Source organism: Bidens hawaiensis, unplaced genomic scaffold (genome assembly GCF_021521415.1).
Source record: "Bidens hawaiensis isolate Kalapana, Puna unplaced genomic scaffold, B.hawaiensis_p1.1 tig00005681_1, whole genome shotgun sequence".
Taxonomy (NCBI): domain Eukaryota; kingdom Viridiplantae; phylum Streptophyta; class Magnoliopsida; order Asterales; family Asteraceae; genus Bidens; species Bidens hawaiensis.
This window is the reverse complement of record NW_027491371.1, coordinates 1,396,664-1,418,271: the sequence shown is the minus strand read 5'-3', so window position 1 is coordinate 1,418,271 and position 21,608 is coordinate 1,396,664. Positions and strand designations below refer to the sequence as shown.

Sequence of the window (21,608 nt, the reverse complement as noted above, 5' to 3'; positions counted from 1 at the left end):
ATATGCGCCACGCGCGGATGCGCCACGCGCAGATGTGATATGCGTGAGCATATGTGATGCGTGAGCATATGTGATGCCTGAGCATGTGATGCATGAGCATGTGATGCATGAGCATGTGATGCATGAGCATGTGTGATATGCGTGAGCATATGTGATATGCGCCATGCGCATAGGTTTTGGCTTTGTGCCTTCATAATGTCTATATTTTGTGGGTTGACCCGCCTCGCTCGGTGTTGAGGCGGGTACATACCTCTTCACAATTTAATTGAGAGAGTTAATATTTGCTTTTTGTGCAGGTGCGAGGTTGGATAATATTATGAGGACATGATGGTGATTATTTCCCCAACTGATCAGTTTATGTATCAAACTACGCAATTAGTGGTTATGATTATCTGACATTTTCATTTCTTTCATTTCAGAAATTTGAATCAACTGTACTTAGATTCTTGTATCCTCACCTAAACTTGGATCCAACCTCAACGCTGGAGTTCGACAGCGATGAAGTTGTTCCTAAGGTAACAATAAATGTTAAATATTTTTATCTATTTAGATCCATCTTCTTCCAAATGTTAAATTTTGTAGATTGATTTGGGAATTGACGGGGAATTAAGGAAAAGGAAAAGGAGGAGTGTGTTGACTAATGTCAATTCTGTCCTGGACAGATTTCTCAATATTGATACGGTGACTAGGAGGTGAGCCAAAATAAAAGCTTATCTATCCGAAATCGTACTATTGTTTGTTATGTGACTGTAAATGAGTTTATACGGAACTCTTTTTTTTCTCTCGATTTAGACATGCGGTTCCTCAAAGAAATCCTGTGGAGAGCGCTAGTTTTGTGGCATCCGGATACTCAACGAATCTGATAAGTACTCGATCGTCTCAGTGAAATGGAAACGAATAACTTATAAAGCTAGTTCTAGTGTTGATATATGGATTTCGAGACAATAGTTTGGGTTTAATCCCGATTAATTTAAAGTCCAATTAGTAAAGTTAGGTTTCAATTGTAATTAATATTAGTAGTAGGATTAATGTAATTGATCTAAATTGTATATATAACACGGTTGATTAGTTTGTATCAATCAAATCCAATAAGAAGAAATCTGTTGATGAATTACACATATTTTGATCCTGTTTTTTTTTGCAATTCATTATCCTATATTATATGTTATTATCCATTTGGTTCCTTTTTGTGTGTTTATGGAACTAGATTGCAGCCACATTAGTCACTGTTCTACAATTAATTAAGAAATTGCACGTACGATTCGCACCCACCACTTTTCGGTTTAATTTTTAACCCGGTCTTGTTTTCTTCTTTATTTTCTTTTGTGAACAGTCTCCGATTTCCAGACCTGCTAGCCCTTTGGTTATATACTTTTCTCCACTCATCAGACTATAACCCAACTCACAATAAATAGTGGTTTGTTCAGACCTAATTAGCCCTTCAATGTCAACGTATCTGTGCTTTCTTTCATGAACAGTCCCCTGATTTCTATACCATTTTCTGCACTAAATCATATATTAACTTTGATTTCAAATTTAGTGTGCTACAATTCAATATGTGATCAGTTGTTTTATAAACCAAACATCATTGACTTAGTCCATGAATTATGGTAGGAAAATTTTTAGAATGGAAATCTAAATATTATGCTATTTGCGTAAATGGGATTTACTTATAGATCAAATTAAAATTCACAATATATATTATTTCAAGTTAGGAGTTGTTAAATACACACCTGCCCAAGACTATTGTGATTTCGGTATTGAGAAACCTCCATATGTTATGAAGCAGTTGCAAGAGGTCGAGGCAGTACCTAACATGCTCAAATGGTACTAAATCAGAAAAGATCATTGAAATTTATTGTCGTTCGGTAGGAAATTTGAAATCAGGTAGTGACTCTAAAGATCGGTAGTGACTTTGACAGTCGGTAGGGGTTGAGGAAATTCGGTAACTGTTGAGATAGCTACCGAAGTACAATTGGTACCCAAGGTAACCAAGGCGATTATACGCTAACTCCTCTACCAAGTTGCGATGTTTCATCCCAACCTTTATGTCGGTTTGACACCTATACACGGATTCACTTAGTCTAGTTTCACCATCAAATTTCATACTTCGAATTTCACATTTCAGATGCTCTCATTCTTTGAAAACATTTGTCTTGTCCAGTTATAGATTTCACGGTATGCAAAATATATATTGTTTTTAGAAAACGGACATTATATGAATTTGAAAGTTATCCGGTTATAAACGAAATCTAAAACACTAAATGTAGATGTAAATTACCTATTCCGCTAGTAACGAGTGGATAGCTAGGGTCATAGAAAGTATTTTTGGTGTTAAATAATTAGCTTTCATTCACTAACAATTAGGAATGAATTATATGCATGACTACAAAACAATAAATAACAATGATGTTGTGGGCAGTGGCGCCATACACCAAAGGTAAAGGTGCAGGTGTCGGCGGACCTGTGAAATATATTTTTAAAGGTACATATATGTTAAATTCTCGATTAACCCTATGAAATTTTGACACCGACCCTCTTTCGACCCCTGAAAAAGTTTTATATGGGTTCGCCACTGGTTGTGGGTGCAACTTTTATTATAACTTGTGAGATATGGTTCCAATACCAACATGACATTTTTAACCATAACTATACCAATATGACTTATAATTTTAGAAGTTCCATGTTGTAGCTCCGAATCATGATTGATTATATATAATTTCTTTTAATTAGTCTTCTATACTTGCACAAAATGCAAGACGTCAAACAACTTTAATTACAAAGGTTTAAGGGGTCTTATGAGTAGACATGATTAAATAATATATGATATGTTATTATGGAAAATAAACTTATTATTAATGTTATAAAAAAAGTTTATAAAAAAATCTAAGAGTTAGGGACTTGAACCCGGATTACTGGATGGTTCGGCATCATGTTAATGGTATGCAACCAAAAATAGTTATATATCTATAGACTTTGATCCCAAATCCACAATAAACCCTAAACGGGTAATTATAAATCGATGCAAGTTTGCCTTCTTTCAATCAAAATTGATAAAGGGCTTTTGTTAACCATCTAAAATCGGTCATAAAGCATCCAACAATTGTCTATTAATGTTACGAATTGAATGGGAACGGTGAGTTAGGTTTTGTAGCTAGAACCCGGAATCAAACACGATGCTAGACTGATTCAGTGGTAAAATTGAGTTGGGGATTTGTTTTGAGATGATAAGAGAATGGTGTAGTTCTCGTCAATTGCAATTTGGATAGGTATTTATAGGATATTGAGGTTGAGGTCTGTCAAGTTCCAAATTAATCGTAGGTTGAACAAGTTTCTATTTCAAAAGTTTAGAGAAGATGAAAGAACAGTCCCTCAACAATAAACGAGTTTTTGGAAGTTAAATATTGTTTAAAAAAGACAGCATGTAGTTTGAGATAATAGCAAATATGTGAAATAAGTTTAATAAGGGGTAAAGTGCAAGTATCCAACACTTTTAGTATTCGCTTATGAATGCCATAAATGCGAGCGACGGGTAACAACATACATTTAATAAAATAAAACCGTTGCTTTATTAAATACAAGGATCCAAATTTAGAAAAAAGCAGCAAAAACAACAACAACAAACAACAACAATGTGTCGGGTTTTCGGGTTCAAAACACTACGTGAATATCGACCTTCCGCCACACATGTGGTCTGGGCGATTTGCCACACTTCGGCTTAAATGTGTGGCTAAAAGGTCTTTGACCATGTTTGAAAATCTTCCAGAATGTTTTGACCACACATATTATTCTTCGTGTGACCATTCTATACCTAGTCAGGTACTTTTCGCCACACTTTGAAAAAAACTGTGACAAAAACTAGCCACATTATAAAAACGTGTGGCGAAATGTGACCTACAGTCATAGTTTGTTTGATCTTTGATACATGTGATCAAAAACACATGCATTAGCCACAAACTGTGACATTTAACTAGCCACATGTTTGAATAGTGTGGCCAAATTTGACAAACGGCTACTATATTTGATAAGAGATGTGTCTAAAAGGTAAAAGATATAGCCACTTATATTACGTTGTATGACCTAATGTCACATTTTCTAGCCACATTTTTAATAAAGTGGCGAAATATGACGAACAACCATTGTATTTATTAGTTATGTGGCTAAAACGCTTAAAATATATGGCCACTTACACGACGTTGTGTGACCAAAGAGTAGTTTACTTTTATTTTTCATAAGTTTTTTATTGTCACGGATACACTTATTATGTGTGGCTATAAGTTATAAATGGTCACACTAAAATATTTTTAAGTGTGTCCAAATGTAATTGATGGCCACTTATACGAGGTTGTGTGACCAAAGAGTATCTTAGTTTTGCTTTTTATAAGTTTTTTATTGTCACGGATACACTTATTATGTGTGGCTATAAGTTATAAATTGTCACACTTAAAGGATGTTTTTGTGTGTCCAAATGTAATTAATGGCCACATATACGACGTTGTGTGACTAAAGAGTATCTTAGTTTTGTTTTTTATAAGCTTTTTATTGTCACGGATACACTTATTATGTGTGGCTATAAGTGAGAAATTGTCACACTTAAATATTTTTAAGTGTGTCAAAATGTAATTAATGACCACTTATATGAGGTTGTGTGACCAAAGAATATCTTAGTTTTATTTTTTCTAAGTTTTTTATTGACACGGATACACTTATTATGTGTGGCTATAAGTGATAAATGGTCACACTATAATATTTTTAAGCGTGTCCAATCATAACTAATGGCCACACGTTGATTTGACGAGTGGCGACGTCATCATTGCCTTTACAGTTTCTTTTGCCGCCAATTTCAAATTGTCAGGGAGATGTACCGGCGGTTTCCGATGGTGTTTAAATACCAATCACAATCACAATCACAATCACAATCCACCTTTCTTCCGATTATAATTTCCGATAATGGCTGCAGCATGGCTCGAACGTGCACCGGGTGCTCATGCCCCCATCTACTACGACCCCACATTTTTCACCATACGGTTCCACTTTTTTTCCGGTGCCGTCCGGAGGAATCAAAGGGTGAGGTTTGTGGACTATGTCCACCCTCAAACCTTCACTTACCAACAACTTAACCGAATGGTTAGGTGGCTTGGGTACACGACTGCTGATTATTTCAGCATTGAATGGTAGTGCCGGGAATCGAGGTGGCGTACATCGAGTTGAACGACTTGGAGTACTTCAAGGCGGTGTCCGTTTATGGGGCATTCCATTCTCAGGTTAACCTTCGCCTCCATAGGCTTAGGGACTCCACCTACACCTTCGATGGCATGTACGAGAGGATCATGCCCTCTCATACTCCAGAAGAGAATCCGGATGTAGATTCGGATACGGAATCTGATGACAGGACTCCAGAATCCGATGTAGATTCCGATATGGAATCGGATGCTAGGAGTTAGTTTTATGTAATTTGGTTTTCTATATTAATGTAAATGTTATTATTGTGAATGTTATTATATTTTGGCATTAATATGTTATGTGAATGTTATTATTGTAAATGTTATTATTAATTGTAAATGTTATTATTATATTTTGGTTGCGTTTTTGAAGCGTAGTTGATGTTGATTTTTTATAAATAACTTTAAAATAGATGTTAGTGTGAGTGAATAACAAAATAGACCTAAAATTTAATTTTTGGTAGTTGAGACAGTAATTTATTGTAGTTAAGTTGATTTGTAGCGTATATAGTAAGAAAAACTAGTTTTTTTTTATTTTTATTAACTTGAATTTAGGCTATTATTACTTAAATATATTTTCAAGATTTTCTGACAGGTATTAAAAGCGTACAAAGCGTGTGATATACTAGTTTTTTTTATTTTAATTAACTTGAATGTAGGCTATCATTACATAAATATATTTCTAAGATTTTGGACAGGTAGTAGGTATAAATGTAATTAATTTCCAAAATTAATTAGCTTCTGTGCGTTTCCAAAGCGTGTGGAAATCATTTTGACAGGTAGTATGCAGTTATACACTCAACAACCATCTATATAACAACAGAGACTTTTGTGACTGCAATAAAACTGGTGACTGAAATTTATTACACTTCTATATTTGTTATGTGAATTCCAAACTTGGCCAAGCAGAAAATATCTAAGGTTTCCACAGATCTTAAACTTCTCAAAGATGTTAGATTTTGATAAAATCCTTTCCAAAACTCAATGCCGTCACCAAATCTTAAATCTAAGGTTACTGGTGATGGCATTGAGTTTGGATGGTTTTTCAAAACTGAATTTTATTTGTTCAAATGCTTCTTCAAAGTCTGGAGGGTACAATTTTGGTATGCAGGTTAGTGAAAAGAAGGGCATAATGGTCTTTTTTATAAAATGAGTTGATAATGTTTTGCAGGAAACCAGCTGTTGAAAAGTATGTTGAAACATAACCAAATAGAGGTTGTGCAAGAAACAAAACCATCAGACGAGAAATGATGACTGTCACCGAACACCCTAGACAACATGATGCATTTTTGGGCTTTCTTTGTATTAATGTAATTTTGATATAGCACGAGTCAGTTATAAGTGTAATGACTTTATTGATCATACTATGGTACACTACAAGTCAATTGTGACTTTTATCGATGTAACATGATGTATGTTTGAACTTGACACCAATTGACCAAAATAGCCAGAAGATGAAATGAATTCAACAAACCGGCCTGTACGTATAAGTAGTAATAGTATTAAAAACAACCAATATTTCTTTAGTTTGAATTAATAAGTACAAAGTAAAGAATGGTGATATCATGTATCACAACTATATTTAAACATTATTTACTTCTAACTGGCCGAACGAACACAACTGCTGGGTCGACAACCCCGACATCGGTGCCAATCTCCAATACGAATAGTTGTAGGCTTTTTCCCGGGCCTCCAGTAATCATCCGGGGACTCATTACGAAGCAGTTGATTTGGTTGTACAAGTGGCAATGTATTACCCTCATGAGGGAAAGTTACCGTACTAAATTCCTCATTGACCTCGTCATACGAATGCCTATAATTCTTGGGTGGAGTCATGAGGACAACATGCTTTTTTCTATCCAGCTGATCTTGAACATAAAACACCTGGCGTGCTTGCGAGGCCAATATGAACGGATCATCCTTGTGGCCAAATTTGTTTAGGTCGACCGACGTGTAACCAAGAATATCATGTTTGACATGTTTATGGTCAACCCATTGGCACATTAAGACCGGAATTCTTTTAGTATGATAATCTATGACCCATATCTCTTGCAAAACCCCAAAATAAAAGTTTTGTCCATACGTCACCACGTCTTTTTTGATGTGCATGTCACCCACCTCTACACCAACCCGCTGTTCTGGTAAACTCTACCATTATGAGATTTTGTACGAAATTCAAAACCGTTGATATCGTACGATTCGTATTTGTAAACGTTGCGGTGTGCTCCGTGTGCAATCCACTTTACGGTTTCCGATACAGAACCTGGGAAGCCCGCTAGATCTCTTTCAACCTGAATTTCATTACAAGGATTAGATTCTTCACCTACATTGCAGAAACTATAAAAGAATTTTAAAAATTATAGAAGACTTAATAAATTGATCTACCTTGTCGCGTAACCAGTCACCAAACTTTAAAGTATGCTCCTTCTCCAGCAATGCTTGTTGTTTACCAGGAATTTGGTTTTTCAAAGAGGTCTTGTGTTGTCTGCAAGTAAGAGTAGAATATATTGCGAATTAATATATATATATACATATATATATGTATATATTAATTTTGGGTGCGTTTGCTTAGCGTTTTAGGTTTTTAGCTTTGTTTCTTGCCTTTGAACGTCTCGCGTAACTACCATACGTTAAGGCATTAGCGTACAGTAACTGCACCCTATATATATTTATGTATATATAATTTAGAGTATATATGTTAGTAATACTTACTCGATATACGACGCTATTTCAGGCGTATTCTGCAGCACATAGAAATGTGCTCTCTTGAAAAGATCAGGAGAAACTTCAACTGATTTAACGCCTGTGACAGGGATTGTCTCCCCATTATCATCATGCTTATCATGTGGAATACCAACAGTACTCTTGATGTTTTTTTGGTATTCGCTCAGAAACTCGATTGTTTCTTCCGTAATGTTCTCCTCAGCAATGCACTCTTCTGGATAAGTTTTGTTTCGCACATGCCCTTTGATAACCTTCATACACCTTTCAAAGGGATACATCCAACGAAAGCGTGGTGTCCCACATAATTTTATCTCTCTAACAAGGTGCACGGTTAAGTGAACCATGACATCAAAAAATGATGGCGGAAAGTACTTCTCCAGCAGGCACAGTGTAACTATTTGCTCTTCCTGCATCTTATCAAGCTCTTCTACAATGATTTCTTTGCTACAAATTGACTTGAGAAAAAACAAAGCCTGATTATAGCATTTCTCATTGGTTCTGGCATGATGGACCGTATTGCAAGGGGCAGAAACTGTTGCATAAGCATGTGATTATCATGTGATTTAAGGCCTTGTAGCTTCCTTTCTTTAAGATTCACCAAACTAGAGAAGTTAGAACAATGCCCTAGTGGAGCCTTCAGTTTATACATTGTTTCAAGAAACATGTCTTTTTCTTGCACTGATAATGTGAAGCATGCTGCAGGCAGTTCTGTATTGTTGCCTTTTGCTTTCGGTTGCAACTCCTTTTTAATCCCTAAAAACTCCAAATCCTTTCTAGCTGCCAATCCGTCTTTTGTCCTACCGGGAATGTTCAGCAACGTCCCGACAATACTTTCTGCCACATTCTTTTCAACATGCATCAAATCAATACAATGTTGGACAGGTAAATACTTCCAATAGCTGAGCCGTTGGTACCATATGTTGAACTTCTTCCAATATTGGTGCGGCGTTGTGTTATCCCTTTTCCTCTTACTTCCACTTAGGGATTCAGATCCCTTTCCCCATTCATTGTTAATGTTTTTGACCTCGTCGTATATCTCTTCCCCTGTCATAGGCTCTTTAGCGGTTCTCATCTCCTCTTTTTCCGTTGAACGTCTTTGTTTGATTTCTGAAAGGGTGGTCATGTGATAAATACCTTCTATGGGCAGCATAACTCTGCTTCTTTGTGTGATAAAGTCGAACACACTGAGTGTCGCCCCGACACACCACACAACCTTTGAATCCACTGTAAGGGCAACCACATAGTGTACCAAGAGCAGGGTAATCATTAATCGTCCATAACACAACTGCACGTAGTGTAAACATTTCTTGTTTATATGCATCATATGTTGGCTCCCCGACCTCAAATAAAGATGCTAGATCGTCAATTAAAGGCTGTAAAAACACATCAATATTGTTTCCTGGCACTCCGGATATTAATAAGGAAATCATGATGAATTTTCTTTTCATACACATCCAAGGTGGAAGGTTGTAAATGACTACTAAAACAGGCCAGACACTGTGGTTTCTGTTGCCTCTATGTACGTCGACCCCATCAGTGCAAATCCCTAGACGAAGATTTCTTGGATCGCTTCTGATGGTATCGAAGTACCTGTCATCTATGGCTTTCCATGCTGGTGAATCTGATGGGTGGCGTAAAACACCAGGTTTATTGGTACTCGTGGCGTGCCATGTTAAATTCGCTGCTGTGGTCTTTGATTGAAAGAGGCGCTTGAATCGTGGAATAATGGGAAAGTACCACAGTACCTTAGCGGGCGTGTTTATGTAAGTTTTGTTAGTTTTCTCATCCACCTTCCACCTTGACTTGTTACAAACTGGACATGCTTCCAAATCCTTGTAATCCTTATAGTAAATAATGTAGTCACAGATACACACATGTATCTTTTCGTATCCTGAGCCAATTGCCTTCATCATCCTTTTGCCCTCATACATATTATTTACCATTTCGTTATCTGCAGGTAGCATCTTTTTCAACAATTTTAGAAGTTCATCAACAAACTTATGAGATACCCCGTGCGTGCTCTTCAAGTTGAGTAGTTATACTAATGCAGACAACTTGGTGAAGTCAAGACATCCTTTATATAGGGGCTTCTCAGCGTCAACAAGTAGTTGTAGAAACTGTTGATACTTCTTGTCGCCTTTGAAATTGTCTTTTGTAGCATTTACCATTTCTACAGTTTCACAGGCATCTGTTGGAATGTTGGTGTCAACAAACCCATTATTATTATTATTATTATTATTATTATTATTATTATCATAATTAGTTGGAATGCAGGTGCAGGCAAACCCAGTATTATCAACATAATTAGTTGGAATGTTGGTGTCGGCTTCTCCATGTTTTATCTAAGTAGTATAATTCTTATAAATTCCAAACCTGTACAAGTGATGTTCTACCTCGTCTACACTAAGAGATACATGGTTCAAACACCGAACACATGGACATGAAACATAAATTGGTGGTGATGTCTCCTTGCAATTACGAACTGCAAAATGTAGAAATGCCTTAATAACATCTCTATATGCTTTACTGCACCTGTCGCCTACTGACATCCAAAACTTATCCATCTTCTAAGAATTTTTTTATTAACTGTGTCATCAACGATATATATATATATATATATATATATATATATATATATATATATACTAATTAACGCCAATAAATGTAACTGACTAAAAGCAAAAATATTTAGTGCTCACCTGAGATTAATGAAGCTGTTTGGTAGGATTGAGATTGATGAGAGTTCAATAAATACACTAGCAGATCATTTATTAGGGTTTGGTGAGATTGTGAGATTTTATTTGGTCAATACTAATTGATTTGTGAGTCTTCCAGAAGATAACTCGATTAATTGGCGGGTAAAAATGAAAATTTTAATTTTCTAAATTTCGTTATATAAATATTAGAAGAGGTTCTATTACGTTATCAGGGTGTAGCTCAAACGGTTGAGGCGCTTGTGATTAAACATAGATTGCAAATATCGCGGGTTCGAGACTCAGGAGGAACATATTTTTATTGATTTTTGATAATAACCTCTTTTTAATGAAATATTATAATAACCTCTTTTTAATAAAGTAAACACTGTGAATTTGGAAACACTCAAACTAAACTACGGAAACACTCAAACTAAACTACTCATTAAGCCTTTAAATGCGTTCAGAAACATAAAAATACATCATAATAGCTGGTCTAAAATCATAACAAAGTTTCTTAGCTTTTAATTACAAAACTAATTAAAAGCCCTAAAAACAACAAGAAGCAAATAAAATACAATATCTTCACTTTTTTTTCGGATTCAATCCTTGAAGCTACACTCCTTGCAAGTTGATCCTCTAATGACTTATTTGCCCTTATCAAGATAGGAATTATGTCTGTACATCTTGTGTACACATCAGATCTTGTGGACGAAACACAATCAGACCATATAAAGAAATCACATTTTGCCCTAAGTTGAAAAAAATATAGGGTTTATGGTCAACAATTGTAGATGAATTCCAACTTTATTTGCAATTTCACTAACCTGAGATGCACAATTGTAGAACCTCCGACCTGGATTTTTGGTGGTGCTTGATGTTCTTTGAATGGCTTCTTGACCATAAAAACAATAAACCTGAGATCGATTTCTTCTGTTACTGGATGTGGTGGTCCTCGATGAGATTTCTTCCATGGTGAAAAAGGAGTTTTTATTGAAAACAAAACTAGATATATAAGTATATATATATATAGGAGAGTTTAGAAATGAGTTGTTGTACACATTCTTTTTATTAGCGTTTTAGGATATTTATATATGTCTTTGTACAGTAGCGGGTTGCAAGCATAAAAGACTCTTTTGAACAATTATATTACATATTTTAACCTAATTGATTACACACATTTTTAACAAAGAAAGATGAGAACCATTAATCCATATTTACCATTCATCAAAAGATGCATCACAAAAAGTACCCTTAATTACAATACATAAAACATGTTAAGAAAGCATTTTAAGATAATATATATTTACCATTCATCAAAAGATGCCATAAAAAAGTACCATTAATTACAATACATCACAAAAAAACCAAGACCAGCAAAGCTAACATCACCATCACTCCGCCTTGTCCACAGTCACCGCCCCCATCTCCTTAAAACTCATGTTGGTTGACACCGTAGTTATGGTGTCAACCAGGGTCTCACACACTGAGTCGTAGCATTCAGACTGTTGTTGCTGATAATCAGCAACCATTGCTCGAAACTCAATGTCGTCTTCCCACAACATGAGGTTATAGGATTGGAAGGTGTTTGTTTTTTCGGCTGCGAGTGTAGCCCTAATCGCTTCGACTTTCTTCAATAAAGAGTCGTCTTTCTCTTTCTGAAAATCCATCGTTTTTTTCACTATGCAGAAGAATTCATTTTGAGTATATCTTTCTGAAACTGTTAGTGTGATTGAATAACCAAACTTAATGTAGTTAAGTTTGATTTGTAGTAAGATATTGTAAGATCTAGTAAGATATAGCTTAACTTTAATGTAGGCTATCATTACCATAATATTTTTCCCGGCATTTTGACAGGTGACGTATAATTGTGATCAATTAATTCTGACAGGTGATATAAATGCAAGTAATCTCTAGATTAAACAAAAACACATGAGACGAGTTGGTGCGTTTCCCAAGCGTGGAACACCCTTTTGTTTTTTTAATACAGTTACTATTCGTTCGGTGCGTTTCCCAAGCTTGGGACACCCTTTTGTTTTTTTATTACAGAGTTACTATTCGTCCGTGTGCGTTTCCCATGCGTGGGACACCATTTTGTTTTGTCTGTGAGCATTTTGGTTATATATACCTACACCACATTTGTGAAACTCATATACCTACATAATTTTAAATTATTTTTTTAGTTAATAATGGATTGCTTGTCGTCGTCGTCATCATCATCATCATCATCATCATCATCATCATCATCATCATCATCATCATCATCATCATCATCATCATCATCCAGATCCTACAAGGCTGCCCTCAGAAGGCGAATTGAGGCTCAAATCGAGGTAGATAAGCTTGTCGGGAAACTCTTACTGAAGAATTTGTAAAGACTAGCAACAGCTTGGATGCCAGGGATCTCATTACAAAAGTTCTTACTCGGATGCCCGTTAGTTGTATCCGAGATCTTGCTGTTTTGTTTATGGTTGATGTAGGACAGAGAGAGCTTGACGAGTTAAAACCTTCGGGCAAGACAATTCTTGAACTTAATTGCTCAATGGAATTGAAGTTGAAGTTTCTTATGTCACTCAGAGATTAGTAGTAATAAAATTTGTATGTTTGTGATGGTGTGTTTATATGTGTGTTTTGGTAATAATAAAATTTTTATGTTTGTGTTAAAACATTGATTCAACATGTAACTATTATCTTAAAGTGCATTACAAACTGATAACAGAAGACTAGAGATCTCCATAAGTCCATATCATAACAAGTATCTTAAAGTACATAACAGTCAGTTTTGAAATCATTCAATTTTTTTGTTGCCTTTTCATAAGTTCAGCAATCAACTCTTCTCCGGTTAAACGAGTGTCGTCATTTTCATGGAATAGCAGTGCTTTCTTGATAAGAGTATTTATATGTTGGTTTATATCCGAGAGGAGGATTTTGCACAAATACTTGAACCTCAAACCTTTTAGCTGTGTTTGTTGTATAGGGCCTTCCTTTTTGAGATTACACCCCCACGGTCTCTTCCCATTATATTTCTCCATGTGTCTCATAGCAAAAATACCACAATCTATTCCATTACTTGTTGTTCTCCATGTCATCTTCAATCTATTGATTGTTGCTACTTGGATTTGCTGAGTAATGGGGTGTTTGATTGTTTTAAGATACATGCAAAAGACGTTTCTCTACACAAAATAGAAAGCAATTTAAGTATTTTGACAATTTTTATAACAAGTATGTATGTTTTTTGGGTTAAAGGTATATAGGTTTACCAGTATATCAGGAGTCTTTCCGTATCTTTCTTCAAACTTCTCTCTAATTGCTTTTGATTTGTCTTCTAAGCTTTTAAACTTTACATCAGTTGGTATTTCTTGATTTGCACTGTTGTCAAGTAATTCTATCACTCCTGTTTGAAGATTGAAGGTAACCACAAAGAAATGATCGCGTTGTAGAATTGGCATGAGCACTATAGCAACCTCCTTGAGTGATAGAATTCCACTCCTTGCCATTTCTCTTTCGATGTTCTCTGAAAACATATCCAGTCTTTCTTTGTCTGTGTAACCCCTTGACTCAGCATAATGGTCACTTGTCTATATAATAATTAAAATACAGATGATTAAAGCGTTTATTGTGCGTTTTCTAATAGTACAAACAAAATAGATTAATTTGTACCAGCACAGTGCTTGAAGCAAAGAATCTGAACGGTGATGCTGCAGATTTTTTCTTTTCTTCATAGTTCATTACTTCAACGAATGCATCCATTGCATTGGTGGCTATATAAGTGCCAGGACAGAAGCTTTCAAAGACCACCTTGAATGATTCTGTGTGAGCGAACTTGTAGACCTCCTCCCAAATGTCTCCAAGACAAAAAAATATATACTCTGAAATTTTTTGTTCATCTCCTGTGACACTAGCGGATACGTCAACCTCTCTCAGAAGATATGGAGAGTTCAGTGTAATGAGTCTATCACTTGTTGACAATCCGGTGTCATCTATTAAACATAAAACAACTCACTTTAAATTTGGCTGAAAATAATTGTAACTATAATTAAATACCTTCAAACCCTTTTTGTTTTTATTTATAATTAAATACCCTCTTTTGCACACGCAACCACTGTATTAACAACTTTATCAATATCTGCGCATGAGACATTGTTTTCTTGACCAACATCACCTGCATCATTTTTTACGACAGCCAAAGATGTAATATGTTCAACTGTGATTACACTACTACAAAAACAGGTAGTTGTTACGGCCAAATCCGTAGCAAACAGGGTGTTAGCTACGGATTTGGTCCGTAAGTACAAGTCTCGTAGCTAACCTATTTGTCACGGATTTTTACTACGGAATCAGAATTTTGCTACGACTTTAGCTACCAAAAGAGACGTCGTCATTTTAGCTGTATTAGCTACAGATTTTGCTACATAATTGTTTGCTACGAATTATTAGTTACGGAATTTTGCTACGCTTTTTTAGCTACGAATTGTTAGCTATGGAATTTTGCTATGGATTTTTAGTTACGAATGTTGCTACGGACTTTTAACCAAGGAATTTTCTACAAAATTACGTGTTTTAGGTACAGATCGATTTTGCTACGACTTTTATGTTGATTTTTAGAATATACTAATAATCCTGTTTAATATTATTTTTTTATTTATATTTTCTTGTTTATAAAAATACATCATATCACATTAAAATACAATCACAAATCAACCAGTAATTTATATTAACTGATAACGATACAAATTATCCATAATATGCCTCTATTTATATAGTTTATCAAACTACAAATAAATATAGAATATCCATAAATATTATTAAGTGATGAAGCGATCACCAGTACAAAACAACATAACATAGTTATGCTTAAATGCCAAACATGCTATCATCTTTAATTCTTCATCATCAACTACATCAGAGGAGGGAGGCTTTTTATCATCATTTGCATTGCACATCTTCTCACATAAATTTGAATATAATCTCAAGTTGAGGGCTAAGGTCAACTACAAACATGTATTTGGCCTGCAAAAACAAAATGAAGATATCACAATGAAATGAAAGAACTCAAGAAGTGACTTATGTATTAATACTACAATAACAACCCTGTTGTATCTTCTTTTGGCTACTGGTTTATGCAGAATTAACTTTAATTGACTGCCAACACCTACAAATATATTTTTAGATATCAGTTAGTAATGACTAACAAGAAGAATGTAAAGTAGATATTGATAAATGATTTCTTTCACTTACATATTCCTTCCATTGAAGACCACAATAGCTAGAGTAGCGAAACGGTGATCAAAGTAATTGAGAATTAATCTGTATAATGACGTAAATTCATATAAAGAAGAATAAAGGCATTAGTGGTTGTATTTGTAGGTAACTTATATATGAGTGACGCACCAGAAAAATAACAAATAGCTAAAATATGATAATAGAGTTGTTTAAACAATATGGTACAAGATTGATGATAAGGCCAAACGTACTGGGCGAGAATTTGGGCAAATTTGGTGCGATAAAGGGGATGAACACCGCCCCCCCGACGAAAAGGGGCGGGGGCGGGAATAATTTGTCGCCTGCTATTCCTTTCTTTTTATTATTATTATATTATAATGTGTGTGGGTGATATATATACATACATATATATATATATGTATATTTTATTATTATATTACTATTGTAGCCTCTACACCATTAAACCCCAAAAACAAATTCTCACCCCTTGCTGACTGGGCGCCACACGGTGCAAAACGCCCCAATTTGTAGTCCCTCCACTATACATAGCCTAAGGGAAAAAATATCAGTACAAAATTATTCAGAGAAGAACATGACAAAAATCACAATATGGTAAACAGTAAGCTAATTGCATCCTAAACATAATTAAACAACTTAAGTACTTATCATTTCAATGAACCATTACCTGTTTATCAAATAAATAAATTAAGGGGGTGTTTGGGTTTCCTTATTTTTACCTCCTTATTACTTATTCACTTTTATAGATGAAAATAGTGTTTGGGTAATTTAACTTATTAAACATTTTAAAGAAGAAAAAAGGAGTTTTCATAAGTTAGGATTTTGTAACTTATGGAAAACTCCTTAAATAATGAATAAGGAGGTGTAAATAAGGAATCACAAACATGCCCTAAATATCCCCGCTTTCTTATACAACATAGCCAAACAAACAAAAAATGAAGCAGCCGATGGATGATAGTCGTCCTTTGTAACCTCAACAACAACCTCTACTTGGGGGAAATTCATCAAACAGTTGGTATGCATCTTATTTGTAAACAAAACACAGATTCATGATGTTTATGCACTATATTAACTCAAATTAGTTGGATACATACAATTAAATAACAATGATATTAATATAATATAAACATTCATCAGATTGCATATACCAAATTATACAATTGCACGTCCATAACCAGTTACTGCTTCACTGCTAAGCACTATTGATAAATCAACATTCATGAGAGGGCGGATAAAAGGAAAGAATCGCGAATCGAGAGACACGAATTGAATATAACCTGCTATTATTGATAGACATGGGTGAAAGTGGAGCACCAGAATAAAAAAGATGATTGGGGTTGGGGAACGAATTTTAAGGAAGTGAAGGAGGTGATGCCGATTTAAGGGGGAAGATGGGCGTAAATAAATTGGATTTGGATTCAAATTGAGGGGAAATTAATTTGTGAGGAAAAACAAATGTAACACACTAATTTTTGGGGAAATTAACAGAGGAAAACTCCTTTTTAGTGACGTAAATAAAGTTTTTTATATTAATATTTTAACACACTAAAATAATATATATTTAGAGATAAATATAGCATTATAAAAATAATACAAATTAAAGATAAAACATTTTCGACGTAAAAATTATATAAAATTATAAACAAATATAAAGTATAATGTTTTACATATTATAAAATTAAATAAAAGTTATAAATATTATATAAAAGTAATATGATGTACAAAAAGATGAATAATGGAAGAGAGATGGTTGCTAGAGTCGGGATATTGTCGAAAAATAGAGTTGGAGATAAAGAAGTTTGAGCGTGATGGGCATTAGTATATCATGTCAAGTGCTTAATGTGTTAGATTTGATGAGTGGACATTGATAACGAATGAACAAACTTGACTTTATTTCACTAACTTAACATCGTTTTGACTTTGATTAACTAAGAATGATATCATACATGTCTTATTGAATCATATTGAATTGTAATAGTCATAACAACATTTAATGGGGGCACAATAGCCACTATTATTGACTTTGATTAACCACTACCACCCACCACCACCATTATTGCTCACCGCCCACCACCGCCACCACCAACCATCGCTCCCGGCCATCACCACCACCGCCCACCACCCGCCACCACTCACCACCACTATTACTGCTTGGCGTCGCCCACCACGCCACCACCCCATCGCTCCCGTCCATCCACTTACCACCACCACCATTACTACTTACCGCCCACCACCGCCACCACCAACCATCGCTCCCGGCCATCACCACCACTGCCACCACCAACCATCGCTCCCGGCCATCACCACCACCGCCCACCACCCGCCATTTACTACCGCCACCACCAACAATCGCTCCCACCCATCGCCATCACCTCCCACCATCGCCACCACTCACCACCACTATTACTGCTCGCCGCCCACCACGCCACCACCAACCATCGCTCCTGTCCATCCACTTATCACCACCATTACTGCTCACCGCCACCACCAACAATCGCTCCCGACCATCACCACCACCACCCACCATCCGTCATTTACCACCGCCACCACCAACAATCGCTCCCACCCATCGCCATCACCGCCCACCACTGCCACCACTCACCACCACTATTACTGCTCTCCGCCCACCACGCCACCACCAACCATCGCTCCCGTCCATCCACTTACCACCACCGCCACCACCAACCATCGCTCCCGTCCATCACCACCCACCAACATCCACTCTTTTGTGAATTTGTTGTTAGGAGATAAGCCAAAGCTTGGGATAATAAATTAATCATTTTGATTCATCCATAATGAAACAAATGGGTCAGCTTCAATTGAGTAATGTTTCTACTAGAAGAAATATTTGTTGAGATTTTGCCATGTCTATTTACTTGGTTTTCTTGAATTTGCTACGTAATTCGCTACAGATTTCACAAACTACTCTTAAGGTTTCTTATTCTGATATTGCTACGGATTTTGCCACGAATTTTATTTTGATATTTTTTAATATTTATTTTTTCTCAAATTGCTACGAATTTTGCTACAGAATTTACCAAAAGTTTTTTTCATTAACATTTTAATATTCATTTTTTCGATTTTGCTACGGATTTGTTACGGATTTTATAAATATATTTTTATTATACTATTTTTCTCAAGTTTGCTACGAATATTGCTACGAAATTTTTTTTGCAACTTATTATCCGTAGCTAAATCGTAGCAAATTGTGTCCCTAGCTAATCCGTAGCTAATCCATAGCAAAATTTGCAACCAAATTTTTCCGTAGCAAAAATCCGTAGCATATGCTTGTTTGTGTAGTGGTGTTATAATTAAGCTGGTATATAATTAAGCTGATACATATATGATATACCTTTCTGAGAAGCCACTGGACCACCAACACCAACATCTGAATCAACTGCATCACACAGATGTAATAAGTTTAAAATAACAGCATAAGTGTTTTAAGAGCATTTTAATTATACTAATAATTAATTTAGCCCAAATACCTTTTAGAGCAGCCATTGGACCACCAACACCAACATCTGAATCTTGTGTTTTAGGGACCACATTATTTGTGAATCTGTTTTCCCATTCACAACATCTAGCAAAGATATTCTCATTTGATGGATGTTTATCCTTTCCTTGACGGACCAACTCGTTGATCTCGGAGAAAATTTTATCAAATTTCTTCAACTTGTTATCCATTGCCTTATTCCAAGACTGTAAAAAGAAATTATAGTTATTGTTAATTCAAAAGCATTTTCAATTTATCCCAGCCAGTTGTAATAGAGTTAAATAATAGTCAACAAGCACGATAGGCATTTGCTAACTTAAAGGTGAATAATCGCTTACATAATCATCCAAATCTTGTTCAGCTGTTTGATCGGCATTATCTGTTTCAGATGCACTTTGATCATCTGTTTTTTAATTACATATAATGTTGTATTACATAAAATGCATGTGGAGATAAGAGATATGAGAGTTTTTGAGAAGAAAATAACAAGTTTAATACCATGTTCTTGTTTCTCCTCAGCTGCAGTGTTTTCTTCAACTCCAGGCTTACTGGCAGCACTAACCGTCATAGCAGCAGTAGCAGCAGCAGTCTCATCAAGTCTCTTCCCGGCATCACTAACTGTCACAGCAGCAGTATCAGCAATAGCAGCATCAGCAGTCTCATCAAGTCCCTTCCCGATAGCACTAACAGTCACAGCAGCAGGAGCAGCAGCAGCCGCATCAATCCCTTTCCCGTCAATACTAAACGTCACAACAGTAGCATCAGCAGCAACCTCAGTAGCATCTTCTTCTAAGGGAGGACCATTATTCTCCAAGTATTTTTCCATCTTATTAAGAGTAGTTGTTGTTATGTAGTTGACTGCAGACGTTGTGACGGGAGTCTCAAATGGACCATATTTTTTCTGGTATTCATGCGTGTAAAGCATCACAAGGAAGGTGATCGGACCGTTGTATTGAACGTTGATACCTCTCCATTCTTCCTTTTTTGTTTTCAAATTTTCAATAACATAGCTGCACCGGTCCATATTTGGAATATCCGAGGTTTTATCAATTGCGGCGATGAATCGTTGATTGACTGTTGTTGATTTTGTCACAAATCCTATACAGGTGTTGACCAACACAAGGAAATTAATTTTAAACAGTTCACCAACTCCTTGATCCCGACCGGTTTGTCTTTCACATGCTTTATACTTATTCTTGCATTTGTCGGGAATTGAGATTTGAACAAATCTGTAGTAACATCTTCCCCCAATCTTGGTCTACTCTTGCCTAAAACAGGAATCTTACCCATTGGTATCCTCAACACTTCATGTACATTTTGTGGTGTTATCTTAATAACACCGCTCCCAATGTTCAATTCATTTAAACGGTTATTATAGTTCATGAGCAACCAATATCCCAAAGTTGTTGGAGTTTGGGTTACTTGAATTCTTAACATTAACCCGAAACCCATTTCTTCTACACAAGTTTTTTGGGCAATGGTCATTGCCTTCACTGCATCAACAATATTAATAGGCGCACACCTATTCATCAACCTTTTGTCTACAAATTCAACAAAAGGTTGTCCCCTCTCGACTGGCTTCTTTTCTTTAACGGCTCTCTTTTTCGGACGCTGAAAGTCCGGGCCAGAGGTGCTGGGTTCCACCTGTTTCCGCTTTGACAACAACCTGTCGATTTTTGTGTCAAGGTCTGAATCAGAGTCTGCTTCCGCAACATGTTTTGGTTTCCCCACCGGAGCAACTTTTTTAGTCTTCCTTTTATCAGTCTTGGTTTTTTCAACAACTGAATCACATACATACAATAAAACACGGGGGTAGGGGATAATGTAAGGCCCCGTTACCGGTAACCCTACTTTCGTGTTGGATTTACTCATAAACACAGTTCTAAATATCAGAGTTAATTAAAAACTTTACGCGGAATATAAAACTTTCATAAAACATTACATATCAATTCATAATCATGTCTTAAAACATTCCTCTTGTCTTTCAAAATCAAAACATAACTTAAAAAACATATCAGATCTTCAGATGCCAGGCTTTAGTCTTCTGCCATGTGTCCTCCACTCAAGCCAGCTGTCTCAACCTACTCACCTGCGTGCATACTAAAAGTCAGCTACGCTGAGTGAGTTCTAGTTAATCATACAATACCATACAATACCTTATTACATACATACGTACTTAACCTCATAACTTTCTTTCATACACACATAAGTACTCATGCCTTCATTCTTACT

At 35.8% G+C, this 21,608-nt stretch overlaps 1 long non-coding RNA gene across 1 annotated transcript; it reads left to right on the top strand.

Moving 5' to 3' along the window:
• The first annotated feature begins 272 nt into the window (after nucleotides 1–272).
• LOC143630539 (uncharacterized) lies at nucleotides 273–1,064 on the top strand. The gene is made up of 3 exons (XR_013153190.1): nucleotides 273–515; nucleotides 583–692; nucleotides 793–1,064. It is a non-coding gene; the product is annotated as an uncharacterized LOC143630539 (long non-coding RNA).
• Nucleotides 1,065–21,608: the final 20,544 nt, after the last annotated feature.